At 46.0% G+C, this 14,407-nt stretch overlaps 1 long non-coding RNA gene across 1 annotated transcript; it reads left to right on the top strand.

Annotated features, from left to right (window-relative positions):
- Positions 1-1,128: 1,128 nt before the first annotated feature.
- On the top strand, positions 1,129-14,163 carry LOC127489817 (uncharacterized). Its single transcript, XR_011384594.2, has 4 exons — positions 1,129-1,283; positions 6,309-6,402; positions 9,862-10,023; positions 13,913-14,163. It is a non-coding gene; the product is annotated as an uncharacterized LOC127489817 (long non-coding RNA).
- Positions 14,164-14,407: the final 244 nt, after the last annotated feature.

Genomic DNA, 14,407 nt, shown 5'->3' with positions numbered 1-14,407 from the left:
GGGAACTGTGGCCTGATACTCTGTTTTCTCTTTAGCGCCAGTTTGTCTTAACCTGTGGGCAAGTGCATGTGTTGAGGAAAGTAACAGGACAGCCCTTATGGCAGATGGATTTCTGCTCCTGTACCTTCCATGGGGAAGACTCACCCTGCTGGAAGTCAGAGGCACAAAGCAGCAAAAAGCCTAAAATTGGAATTCCAGATGAAATAATCTTACTTTAATTTAAAAATATTTAAATGAACACTGACCACAAACAATGCGTAGTCTGGTGCTTTGGGGACCTGACTCTGTTCTGTCATCCAAGGCACTCTTTCTCCAGGTTGTCATTTTAATTTGTCATTCCTTGGGTATTAGATCACTGGATGGTTGAGTATATTTCTTTAGTTATTTTGAAAGTTGAAGGTGGAGGGAGGAAAGAGAGAGAGAGGGAAGGAGTCTTCCATCTGCTGGTCTACTACCAAATTGGCTGCAATGGGCAGAGCTGAGAGTTTCTGAAGCCAGGAGCCAGGAGCCTCCCTGGGGTCTCTTCATGGGTGCAGAGGCACTAGGACTTGGGGCATTTTTTACTGCCTTCCCAGACCACAGCAGAGAACTGCATTGGAAGTGGAACAGCCAGGACTCGAACTGGCGTCATGGGATGCCGGCACTGCTGGTGGTGGCTTGACCCACTACCCCACAGTGCCGACCCTTCCCGGAAGCCGTTCCCCCTGGGATCCAGCTGTCTGCTAACACGCCTGGGAAAGCGGAGGGAGACGGCCCAAAGACTTAGGCCCCTGAACCCAGAATGGAGCACCAGATAAAAAGTCCCTGGCTTCTGCTTCGGCCTGTCCCAGTGCTGGCCTTTGTAGACACCTGAGGGGTGAACCCCCATATGAACTATCACTCAGAGAGAGAACAGTGCTTGCGATGGCCCCTGCACTGCTTCTCTCCCCACGTGGCTTTGATGGCCAGCGCTGGGCCAGGCAGAAGCCAGGAGGCAGGGGCTCCATTCAGGACTCTGAGCGGCAGGGAGGCAGGATCCAGAGAACCTGGGCAATCAGCAGCTGCCTCTCTGGGTCAAAGTCTGGAGCAGCGGGACTGAAGTGGCCCTGGGGCTTCTGTCCCTGGATGCTGCAGTGCGAAGATGCGTCCTGTGGTGCCATGGCAACGGCCAGTGGGGACTGCGCCTGCGTCCTGCACTTTGACCCGGAAGTGCACCCTCTGACATGGCCGCCTCTGAACTTGGCGCATGGGTAGGAGTCAGCGCCTGCGTCTGCTGCTGCCCGAGAGACTGCACAGGCCATGAGGTAAGGAGCTGTCCTCGACGCTGGTGGCCAAACCTAAGCCTGACCCATCAGCCCCAGGGTCATGCCGGCATCAGGAGAGGCTGCACGTCCGAGGCTGCCAAGCCATTTCCCAGGCGCGTTTCTCTTTTTCGGCCCCTTCCGGAAGCAACGGCTTTGGCAGGCCTCAGACCGGGCCCCCTTGGAGGTGAGTGACGCGTGGCTGTTGCGGCTTCCCGCTGGGGTCTTGGGTGCCGGCGTGCCTGTTGCTCTTGGTCCCGAAGGCTCCGGTGGAGTCGCAGTTGTGCTGTGCGGACAGTCTGGAAGGGTCCCCAGGGTGCGAGCAGCTGTGCGAGAGCAGAGGTGGCTCCATCTCCTGGAACTGTCCCATGTTCCTGTCTGTTTGCTTTTTGAGGGCCCAGCCACCCTGCTCTAGACCTCTGAGACTGTTGTCGGGAGGAACGAGAGCGAAAGTGCGTGTCTGTGTCCTGGTCTAGGAGGACAGTTTCGGGTTCCTGGCATTGGGTGTGATGTTAGCGCTCTGTGGGTTTTTCATGAAAGAGCCTTGCCAGGCCGAGGTGTACCTTCTGTCCTAATTTGATGATTTGTTTTTAATACCGCAAAAGTAATGAAGGTTTTGTGAAATAGGTTTTCTGTGTCTATCGGGATACTTTGTGGCTTTTCCCATGTTTGTTCTGCTCTGGGATTAATTGCTTATGTATGGTAGCCGTCCTTGCATTCCCGGAGTAACTCTCAATTGCGCACAGTGTGCTAAGCTTTGTTTGTGCTCCCGGATGGCATTTGGTAATATTTTGTTGAGGTATGTGACACATTCATGATGGATATTTGTGTGCCATTTTCTTTATGATGTGTGCTTGTTTTGGATGTTGGGATAATGCTGGTCTGATGGAATAAAATGGAAGGATTTTCCTCTTCATCTCCTTTTTGGAAGGGTGTGCAAAGAACAGATTATAATTATCTTTTAAATGGGAGTTCTCACCAGTAGAGCCATCTGGTCCTGGACTTTTCTTCATGTTTTTTGTTTGTTTATTTTTGTTTCCCTGCTACTGCAGTCTCTTTTCAAATGATGAGTGTATTTAGGGTTTCTTGTTTTACTGTATTCAGTTTTAGTGGTTTGTGTCTTTCTAACAATCAGTCCATACACTGTATCAACATTGACCAAATCCTTGTGCCTTGGCTTTTCCATAGTGTTTTCTGATTATTATTTTGGTAAGGTAGGTAATCGTGTCCTCTCTGTCATTTCTGTTGTGAAGTCACTTGAGTCTGTTCCCTTTTTTCCCTTGTTTCCTGCGGATAAACGTTTTGTCCATGTCACTGAGTGTTCAAGAATAGTATTCTGGTCTCACTGAATTTCTGTTGTGATATTTTGTATTCCGTTGGATTTATATCAGTTTGTATATTTTTCCTCCTTCCACTTTCTTAAGATTTACTTTGCTGTTCTAGTGTTTGAAGGTAAAATTGGGTTTATTGATCTGGTATCTGTATTCCTTAATATATATATGGCAATACAATTTCTCATGTGAAACAAGTCCTGTCAACATGGAAAACTGTATGGATGTACACAGTACTGGTAACATATTGAAGGAAACGAATCATTATGTAGGCAGAGGTTTTCACAGGCCTATGCTCATTGCAGCAGGATGCACAATAGCCAGGCTGTGCAGTCTGTGTATGTATGTATGGTGTCCGTAGCCCATAATGTCTTTATTGAGTCTTCAGGTGATGTGCATTTTGGTTGCTTACATATCTTTGCTCTTGTAATTAGCTGTAGTAAATATGAGGGCAGAGATAACTGTTTGTATGTTGATTTCATTTCCCTTTTGTATATTCCCAGGGCTGGAGTGGTTGGCTCGTATGGTGCATCTATATTCAGATTTCTGAGGTATCTCCATACTGTCTTCCACAGTGGCTATAGCAGTTTACATTCCTACCAGCAGTGGATTAGGGTGTCTTTCCCCCACATCCTGAAGGCCAATGTAGTATTGATTTGCATTTCCCTGATGGCTAGTGATCCTGAGCATGTTTACATGTGTTTGTTTGCCATTTAGATTTCCTTTCTTGAAATATGCCTGTTGAAGTCCCTTGCATATTTCTTGATGGGTGGTTTGTTTTGCTGTTGTTGAGTTTCTTGAAAGTTTTTGGGACTTAATCCCTTATCAGTTGCATACTTTGAAGATAATTCTGCCTATTCTGTTATTTGCCTTTTCATTTTGCTGAGTGTTTCTTTTGTAGTGCAGAAGCATCTCAATTTTTTTGTTTTCTTCTATTCTTTTGTTTAATCTTTTGTGATTCTCAGATATTGGACCTCCTTGGTTAAATTTATTCCAAGGTCCTTTATTTTCTTTGTAGCTACTTGAGCAGGTTTGGTCATGGAGGTTCTTTCTCAGCCATGACATTGTTGGTGTATACAAAGGCTGTTGATTTTCTATCCTGCCACGTTACCAAACTTTACTATGAGTTTTGAGAGTCTCTTAGTGGAATCTTTTGGATCTCCTATATATAGAATCATGTCATCTGCACATAGGGGTAGTTGAACTTTCTCCATCCCCATTTGTATCTAACATTGAGAAATGAGAGAAAAAGTACCAACAGGATAACATGCACGTAGAAAATGTCAACAGTGACCTCAGATGCTACCTTTATATTCTATCTTGCTTTGTGGAACATAGGATTTGTCCTATTTCAAACATGATCCATACTTTAAATGCAAGGCTAGTTATGGAGATTGGAGATTGGGAAGCAGACCTGTGTTCCGTGGAGAACCGTGTAGATCACGGGTGTTTCAAGTCCTTGTGCAAATGGGTATATAAGTGTCTGAATAAATAAATTCCAAAGATTTCCTCATGTATAATTCAGAAATAATACCTCACAGAATGTTTGTAAGGAAGAAGAGAATGAATGGGTACCAAAACCTTTTCTAAGACTGAGTTAAGGCCGGCGCCGCAGCTCACTAGGCTAATCCTCTGCCTTGCGGCGCCGGCACACCGGGTTCTAGTCCCGGTCAGGGTGCCGGATTCTGTCCCGGTTGCCCCTCTTCCAGGCCAGCTCTCTGCTGTGGCCAGGGAGTGCAGTGGAGGATGGCCCAAGTGCTTGGGCCCTGCACCCCATGGGAGACCAGGAGAAGCACCTGGCTCCTGCCATCGGATCAGCGCGGTGCGTGGGCCGCAGCGCACCGGCTGCGGTGGCCATTGGAGGGTGAACCAACGGCAAAGGAAGACCTTTCTCTCTGCCTCTTTCTCACTGTCCAATCTGCCTGTCAAAAAAAAAAAAGACTGAGTTAAACTCTTTTTCAAATTCTTTGTTAGTAGGGCTTGTAGTGCATATAGTATCAAATTCTAGATAAACTCTAGTAGTTGGCCTTGACGTAGTATTTTATTTAGAGCTATGTTTTCCTTTTTTAAAAGAATTTTGCCTTTTTAAAGATATTTTTTACTTGAAATTAGGAGTTACACACACACACACAGAGAGAGAGAGAGAGAGAGAGAGAGAGAGAGAGAGAGAGTAGGTGTCTTCCATATGCTGGTCCACTTTCTAATTGGCTACAATGGACAGAGCTGAGGGGATCCAGAGCCAGGAGCCAGGGGCCAGGAGAATTGCTGGGGTCTCCTGCATGGGTGCAGAGGTACAAGGACTTCTACTGCATTCCCAGACCACAGCAGAGAGCTGCATTGGAACTGGAGCAGCTGGGACTCAAACCAGTGCCCATATGGGATGCCGGCACTGTGGTCAGTGGCTTCACCTGACCCCACAGTGCCTGCCTCTCCTACAGGTTGTTCCCCGTGGGATCCAGCTGTCTGCTAAGCAGCTTGGGAAAGCAGAGGGAGAAGGCACAAGGACTTAGGCCCCTGAACCCAGAATGGAGCACCAGATAAAATGTCCCTGGCTTCTGCTTTGGCCTGTCCCAGTGTCAGCCTTTATGGCCATCTGTGGAGTGAACCCCCATATGGATGATCACTAAGAGAGAGAAATATTGTTCGCGATGCCCCCTGCACTGCTTCTCTCCCCACATGGCTTTGATGGCCAGGGCTGGGCCAGGCAGAATCCAGGAGGCAGGAGCTCCATTCAGGACTCCCACAAGGCCTGGAGGTAGGGTCCAGACTACCTGGGTCATCAGCCACAGCCCCCCTGGGTCACAGTCTGGAGCAGAGGGACTGGAAGTGGCCCTGCTGTGTCAGACCCTGGATGCGGCAGCGTGCCAGTGCGTCCCCTGGTGCCATGGCAGCTGCCCATGGGGATTGCGCCTGTGCCCAGCACTGTTCCTTGGAAGTGCGTGCACATGTGTAGCCCCTTTTGACCCGATGTGCTCAGGTGGGAGTCCGCAGTGCGTTGGCTCAACCCGAGAGCCTTTTCAAGCAATGAAGAGCCATCCTTGAACCTGCTGGCAGAGCATGAGGGTGACCCAGCAGCCCCAGGGTCAGGCCTGGATCTGGAGAGGCTGGACCCAAGGCAGCCACATCAGTTACCTTGGGCTTCTGGAAATTACTAGGCTCGGTTCTCTTCTTTGGCTCCTTCCAGAAGAGAATGCCTCTTACTGAGTTCCTGTTCCAGAAGAACAGAAATGCTCTTTCTGTGTTGAGTTTGGTGTGTTGGCCTTTCTGTCATGGTGTGGGCGGGGGCTGGGGTGTGCATGCAAGGGGGTTAAGGGGATAGTAGGAGGAGGAAGAGTGTCAAGGGAGAGGCGGTAGCAGAGAGGAATGGGAGAGAATGAAAAGGTGGCATGAATGGGGGGAGGTGTGAAATGAAGCTAAGAAAGGCGTGTTGCAGAAAGGAAAGGGAGGGGGAGTGTGACAGGAGTCCTGGAGGGTGTGGTGGGTGGTTGGGAGAGGAAGAATTTTTCCCATGGTCCTGGTACTGTTTTGGGGGTTTCCTGTGCCTGGCCAGATGTAGCCTTGGCCACGTGCATGAGAAGAGGCCTTGACTCATGACCTCTCTGCTCTGGGTTGTGCAGCAGTGTAAGGTATGTGTGCAGGGGCACGGGGGCACGGGGCACTCGAATTAACTGACATGTAATCCAGTGAATTTTCACAGACTGCACACACGGAGGAGAAGGCAGAAGCTTAGAGAAACACCAAGAATCCCTCTGTGTTCTGTTCCAGCCTGTCCAAGGTTCTGACACCTCATAGTAAGTACTAGATATTTTTTACTTTTTTTTAACTTTTATTTAATGAATATAAATTTCCAAAGTACGATTTATGGATTACAATGGCTTCCCCCACATACTGTCCCTCCCACCCACTACCCTCCCCTTTCCCACTCCCTCTCCCCTTCCATTCACATCAAGATTCATTTTCGATTATCTTAATATACAGAAGATCAGCTTAGTATACATTAAGTAAGGATTTCAACAGTTTGCTCCCACACAGAAACATAAAGTGAAAAATAATAGATGATTTTTTTTAAATGATGATGAAATCAGATCAGACCTATTGTCATGTTTAATCCCAGTGAGAGTCAAGTTGGGAGTTGATAATTTCTTTTTTTTTTTTTACAGAGGATCAGTTTAGTATACATTAAGTAAACATTTCAACAGTTTGCACCCCCATAGAAACACAAAGTGAAATATATTGTTTGAGTACTCGTTATAGCATTAAATCTCAATGCACAGCACATTAAGGACAGAGATCCTACATGAGGAGTAAGTGCACAGTGACTCCTGTTGTTGACTTTACCAATTGACACTCCTGTCTATGGCATCAGTAATCTCCCTATGCTCCAGTCATGAGTTTCCAAGGCTATGAAAGCCCTCTGAGTTCTCCGATTCTTATCTTGTTTAGACACGGTCATAGTCAAAGTGGAGGTTCTCTCCTCCCTTCAGAGAAAGGTACCTCCTTCTTTGAAGACCTGTTCTTTCCACTGGGATCTCACTCGCAGAGATCTTTTGCCAGAGTGTCTTGGCTTTCCATGCCTGAAATACTCTCATGGGCTTTTCAGCCAGATCCGAATGCCTTTAGGGTATTTTTTACTTTTTAAAGATTGGTTTGCAAGGCAGAGTTATAGATGAGGCAGTGTAGGAGAGATCTTCAATGTATGGGTCCCTATCCCAGGTGGCTACAGTGTCCCGAGGGTGGGCCATGACAGACCAGAAGCCAGGTACTTTATCCAGTACTCCAATGTGGGTTTGGATGCCTAAGCCTTTGGGCTGCTTCCTCTGCTTTCCTTAGGGATATGAGCAGAAATCTGGATTACAAGTGGGAACAGCCTAGGTATTTGGGGCTGCGGGTTGGCTGAGCCATGGCATAGTGAATGAAGCCGCCGCCTGCAGTACCAACATCCCATATGGGTGTTGGTTCGAGTCTCAGGAGTTTCACTTCCGTCCCAGCTCTGCTGTGGCCTGGCCAATTAGTAGAAGAGGGCTCAAGTCCCTGGGCCGCTGCACCTGTGTGGGAGTTCTGGAGGAAGCTCCTGGCTCTTGGCTTCAAATCTGCTTAGCTCCGGCTGTTGCATCCATCTTCTATTTTTATCCTTGTATCTCAAGAGCAGTATCTTTCGTGTGTTTCACAATATATACTAAGCTTAATAAAATGAAAAGGTTTGAAGATTTTCCTGCAGTGGCCTTTGCTGCAGCCTCTCCAGTGGGCAGAGCACCAAACATGCCTCTGTATTTCCAAGTTTCAACTTGGCAAGAAACAAGTTGTGAGCTTTAGGACTGAAGAAAAGAATTGTGCAGTGAACACTCTTTACTTTGTACTGTGAAGTTTATGGGTCAGTTTCTCTGGGATTGTGCTAATAAAGTAACTCCCATGAAAGCCAAGGGTGTTGATCCTAAAGACTGAAGTTAGGGGATTACTCAGACTTTGAATTTCAGCTTCTTATTGTGTATCAAGTGATCCAGTGCTTGTCATTGAAGAAGAATGCATGAATCTCTTTGACGCTGAGGTTGGCTCTGCCTCATAGCAGTGACTCTTACCATTTAGTGCACTTACCAGTCAACTGGGGAGCTTGTTAAAGCACTGACTCTGGGCCCCACTCCAGAGTCTGTGAAAGGGACAGGAATAAGCATAGCCACTGGGCTCCACACCATACAGGTACAGCTATGGCTTTAAAGCTGTTTCACTGACCTCATATGTGAGATTGTTAAATTAACAACAGGAGTCACTGTGTTCTAAGTCCCTATGCAGGATCTCTGTCCACAATGAGTTGCATTATGAGAGTTAACTGTAAAACTAGTTCTCTTTTTTTATTTTTTTATTTTTTGACAGAGTGGACAGTGAGAGAGACAGAGAGAAAGGTCTTCCTTTGCTATTGATTATCCCTCCAATGGCCGCCGTGGCCAGTGCGCTGTGGCTGGCGCACCGTGCTGACCCGATGGCAGGAGCCAGGTACTTATCCTGGTCTCCCATGGGGTGCAGGGCCCAAGCACTTGGGCCATCCTCCACTGCTCTCCCGGGCCATAGCAGAGAGCTGGCCTGGAAGAGGGGCAACTGGGACAGAATCCGGCGCCCCGACCAGGACTAGAACCCGGTGTGCCGGCGCCGCAAGGCAGAGGATTAGCCTAGTGAGCCACGGCGCCGGCCGAAAAACTAGTTCTCAAACTGTGTGTGTGTGTATGTGTGTGTAAGTGCGTGTGTGTGCAACTTGCTGAAATCTTTACTGAATATAGAATTTGTCTTCTGTGTATAATATTAATTGAAAATGAATTTTAATGGAGAATGGGACTGGGAAGGGGAGAGGGAGGAAGAAGTGGTGTGGGAGTGTAGGTGGGAGGATGGGTATGGTGGAAAAATTCACTGTATTCCTAAGGTTTTATTTATAAAATTTATATTAAAAATAAATAAATAAAAAGGAAGAAAAAAAAGCTGATTTTCAGCAATGGGTCTCTTGACATTTGGGTATTCGTAGCCGTGGGGAGTAGTTTTATTCATTAAAGACTTTAGCATCCTCTCTGGTGTTTATACACTAAGTGTTGGTTGTACCTCACCCCCAAGTTGTGGCTGGTAAATTCTCCAGCCTCTGCTTGGTGGGACCCATTCCTGTAGATTCTGGCTGGCTGGTAGACAAGTATCATGCACTGCGTTTTGAGTTGGTAAATGGTAAGGTCAGTTTTAGAGTTTGTTGATTTGAATTGGTTGGTGGGGTACAATGAATGTCCAGTTATTTTGATATGGGAATTATTAGGGCTAGATATAGGATTTGGGAGCCATCATCATCTCTAGTTTAACTCTAAAAATGGCTAAAATATCCAAGAAAATGATAAACTGAGAGAGGAACAGTGGCTGTAACACAGAACCTGGGAAGAGTGCTGACGGTGTGGGAGGTGAGTGAAGGAAGAGGCTTCCATAAGAAGTCATCAGGGATGTAAGAGAAGGGCAAGAAGCAGAGATGTTTTGGAAAGTGATGGAAGTGAGTATGGCCAGAATAAGGAAGGTGACACTCAGCAGGAGAAATGCTTCAGAACTACAAATCCTAAAAAGACTGATGGAACCTAGCTGCTGAGAGATCTTCTTGACTGTAGAGACCTGTACTGTATAAGATGTGGCCACTGAGCACTAGAGGTGTGGCTGGACCATGCTGCAATTTGCTATAAGCATAAAGTTCACACCTCCAAAGAGTTTCCCTCATGACTCATTTCAGTCTCCTACAGTGATTCAGACTACAGCCTGGAGGTGAGAGTGACGGGCGGTCTCAGCATCCTAACCACTGCCGTGTCTTCCGTGTTGGAGAAGTTCTCCTACATCCTCGAGGACAAGGTTAGCTGCTACGGGCAGACCGAGAAGCCAGAGGCCCCACTGCATACTCTTTGCCAGTAAGAGAGAGCTCTTTGCTTATCTTCTAAAGTGAAATCGCAGTTTAGTGGTCGCTTGTTTAGATGTTTGTTGATGAAAATATGCACTGAAAATAGATAATGTGATGTGTGTGCATTTGGGATTTCTGTTGTGTTTAATTTCACTCTGCTTTCCTCTCCCTTTATCTCAAATCCTTTTGCTTTTAAGATAATTAATTTTATACTTTATTCCTAACAGTGTATTCAAGAAACTTACAAATGGTATAGAGAGTCTCTCTCTCTCTCTCTCTCTCTCTCTCTCTCTCTCTCTCTCTGTATCTCAGGGATATCTAGGTTTCTTATAATGTACAGATCACATTCTTCAATATAGAAGAAACCTGATTTATTTATCCAATCCACGTAATGATTGCAGTTTCGTTTTGTGAGATTTTCCCCCTTAGAAGTGTTGATCTGCAGTGATAATCATCCAGCTTGACTATGCACATGTGATTCCTTCTAAGAAGTGGGGGTTTGGGGTCATAAGTCATGCATATTTTTAAATTTAAATATCTATGACCCAGTTTTGGTGCAGAATAACTGCCAATTTCCATTCACACCCACAGGTTGTTAAATCCCCCAGTTTCCCAAGTCCTCAGCCACTTGTGACTGTTGGGGAAAAACTGCCCATACTGGTGCTTCTGGTCTCAGACTTAGTATTTCCTGCCTCCTTATACACTAAGTATTTTTATGGGCCATTGGATGTCTTGGCAACCATCACATTTAGAGCTGAATTGATTCCATCAAATGGACAGCCTCTAATTTATTTGACTCTTACCAACTTGGTGGATGTAGAGTCAATTTGCTGTTTCTGAGAAGTCTCATTGTTCTGTGGCCCATCACTGGCTCAGCTGTTGAGATTTGGAGTTATCACTGCAGACTCATTTGGCATATTTTTGTCTGATGCTCACTGATTCAATCCGTACTTCATTCCTCGGATGATGAGCATTGTAGCACTGTGATTGAGGGACTGGGCTCTGGAGTTAGCCTGTCTGGTTTCAAATATGGTGTCTTCTGCTTTCTCTGTGCCTTGAATGATCAATTTACCTTTCTGGGCCTGAGGTGTTCATTGTGAAATTATAACAGCCCCCACTCTCTCAGTGATCATTCCCCAACTTTGGCACACATCAGATTTTTGGGGAGAGCTTGTTACATCAGAGACTGGGCTCTGCATGTTGGCATGTCTCAAGTAGCAACAGTACAAGCATTTGTGATTCTAGCATTTTCCTGGGTGATGCTGACCTTGCTTCCTGGGGATTTTGTTTTGAGAAGCTATTGTGAGTATTAATTGAGGTGACGCATGAACAATGCTGCTTAGCACCATGCTTGTGTTGCCCTCAGTAATTAGGTAATAACTTTTGAGCAATGCATGAAGTTTCTGGCCATCGTTAATGACAGTCAGCAGATCATGTGAGTTTATGGCAGGAGAGTACAGGGTCGCTCTAAAATATCAACCTCTAGCATAGAGGTCAAGTTCCTCTCTGTCCTGGGGCTTGAGCGGTGTGTGTGTGTGTGTGTGTGTGTGTGTGTGTGTGTGTGGTAGGCAGTATACTTCTTTACAATTAACACAGACCTGAGAAAGGAACTATTCAATTGGGAAGTCATGGTCCTGTGACAACTTCCCTTCCTCTCCTCTTCACCTCAATAATCCTGTTTCTACATCACCCTTTTTAGCATTTTAAATAATTGTCCAAATGCCAGGAAAAACCTCAGGTAAATCCATGTGAGACACGCGATCCTCTTAGAGAGTGTGATTGCTGCCAGCCCAGAGACAAGAGCTGGGCTAATGAATTCGTTCTTCCTTTTATGAGGGGTACCCTGCAGGTGGAATACTCAGAAATGTGAAATCTTGATCGAAATGTGACTCAATTGTAGGGCAGTTTAAATATATACAGGAGAAGAAATTTGGGTGGGAGAGTTGGCAAAAAATTCTGTTCCCTTTCCAGTGGCCACCCTGGATCCCATTCTTGAAAATCCTGCCGTTGTAAAATTCTGTTGTGCCATTTCCAGAAGTTAAGCCTTTACATGCAGCAAGTTTGTAACGGTGATTTCAGTCCCCAGAGAAACACACATCAAGGGCAGTTTAAGTTGTCATCCACTGCCTGGAGTTTAGCCAGGCATCTGTGCACCCACGGAGGATCCAGGGTACTCACACAGGGTGTAAGGTTGGGAAAGGGCACAGGAATCTTTGTTAAACCCCTCAACCCCAACAAGCCCAATGTTCACACACTCACCCCAGGAGGGTGTGGGCCACGTGCCCTTGGCCATAGCTAGAGCAAGCCCAAAGAAGCCCATCGAGAACAAAGCTTGTAGAGGTCTCTGGGTTTCCACCCTCCATCATCCCTCCTTGCATGCGCAGTCCTGATGCAAGCCCCTGGCATGTTCAGAGGCGTTAGGGAATAACTTCAGTCCTTGGAGACCATACACTGACATGAACATGGGGGAAGCATGTCTAGGGACACAGTCAAGTAACAAGAATTCTTCTGCTCAATATTGAGAAAAAAAAAAAAAAACCAAACCAAGAGTGCAGAATCTGATAAAATGCCCACCCCAGCACTCACCGTGGAGAAGTGGAGAAAGAAGACTGACATGCCACATTGGTTTCAACATTTTAAAGGCAGTAAAACATTAATGATAATGTAGAAGTCCTGCTCAGACCCCAGTCCCAACTTCCTCCCCTGGTCCCTGGAGGGAACACACTGGGAGGCATTTGCTGTTCATGCAGATTAATGGACATGTTTTGTACTTAAAGTTGCAGCATGTGCAGATCTCTAACAAGTTTGTGGAGATTGTGCAGGATCTTGAAGCATTTTTAAATATTTTGTTTATTTGAGAGAGAGGGAGATATAAAACCCACTGCACCATAGTGTGCACAATAGCAGGAAGCTGGATTGAGAAGATGGAACTGGGAGCTGAACCCAGACACTTTGGTATGGGACATGTGCTTCCCAACTGTCATCTTAACTGCCAAACCAAATGCCTGCTCCTGCAAGCTATTTTAATTCCATTTCTCATGAACCTTTTGAAGTACCCTCATGTGCAGCCACATACCCAATACATAGTATTTTTTTTAATTTGAAAGGCAGAGTTACTGAGAGGGAGGCAGGGACATACACACTTCTCCCATGCTCTGGTTGGGTCATCTCGTAGAATATGCCATACTTGTACTTGTGTACTGGCCAGGTGTCTAGCAGAGGGCACTTATGCACCTTGAGCCCCAGTGCTCTGTTACAGAGTAAGGTGCTGCAGGTTGCTCCACAGCTTCCTGAAGGAGGGTGGTCTCGGCCTCTCAACCATACTTTCCCCAGCACTTTGTATTCTCATTTGCGGGCTTCTCCTGATGTTTAATTTCATCTGATTTTTTAAATAGCAACTGGAGACTCTTTCTCCTTAAGGGTTTGGGGATGGATAGAGTAAAATAGAGTACAACAGACAGAGAACTTGGCAAATTTGTGTCTTGGTCACCATTGTGTTTTGGTATCTCATGTGGTTCCTGGCAATTTCCAAATGTTAAAAAAAACATATACTATATGTACATAGATATAATGTTATTTCTTTTTATTTATTAGAGAGGTGCCTAATGAAAAATACTCTGTCAAATTTTAAAATGAATCGCAGTATAATTTCAAAGAACAAAGTGAAACAAATGAAAGACCTGTGGCCCCACTACCCTGAGCTCGCCTCACCTTGCTGCCTACTTTTGACAGCTCCAGATCAGGAGCTGCCTGAAGCCATGCTCCCTGTGCCAGCCTACACAGTCTGGGTCTTTGTTTTCTGATTGGTTGGCACCAGAAAGTATTTCCATCAGAACTTAAGTTTGCCATTGAATACCAATTTTATAAAAGTGTTGCTCAGTCCTACTATTTCCCTTTAGCTTCTTGGTGTCCAGCGTTGCAGCATTCTTCCTCGGATGCCGTGTAGAGCCCCGGCGCTGGACTTGGAACAAGGAGGTGAGCTCCATGATGAGCAACACCTGCAGAAAGGCTGGGCCGCTGGTGTCTGAGGAGTGGTAGTGGATTCACCGGGCCTCTGACTCAGGTTCATCCATCCTCGCCTGGTGAGTCTTTTTGAACTCTTTGTGCATATCATGTGATGGCCCCGAACATGGGTCAGGGACACTCAGGCCTTCAGGAGCCAGATGGAAGGAAGAATAAATTGTGTATTACATTGTATGCTACAAATTAAATAGTGTATTTTATATTATAAATTATTTTTGTTACATATCATAAATTGTATGTTGTTATGTTATAACTGTACTTTAAAATGTATATGTGCTCAGAGGTATCACATATAGTTCCAGAAGGAATGAACCTGCCTGGCTGAATGCTGATGCCAGGATGGGTGAACCACCAGGTGGGCGATGAAGACG

Source organism: Oryctolagus cuniculus, chromosome 19, assembly GCF_051225735.1.
Source record: "Oryctolagus cuniculus isolate XC-2025 breed Fujian yellow rabbit chromosome 19, ASM5122573v1, whole genome shotgun sequence".
Taxonomy (NCBI): domain Eukaryota; kingdom Metazoa; phylum Chordata; class Mammalia; order Lagomorpha; family Leporidae; genus Oryctolagus; species Oryctolagus cuniculus.
The sequence above is the reverse complement of the archived record's forward strand: the minus strand, read 5'-3'. Positions and strand labels throughout refer to the sequence as shown.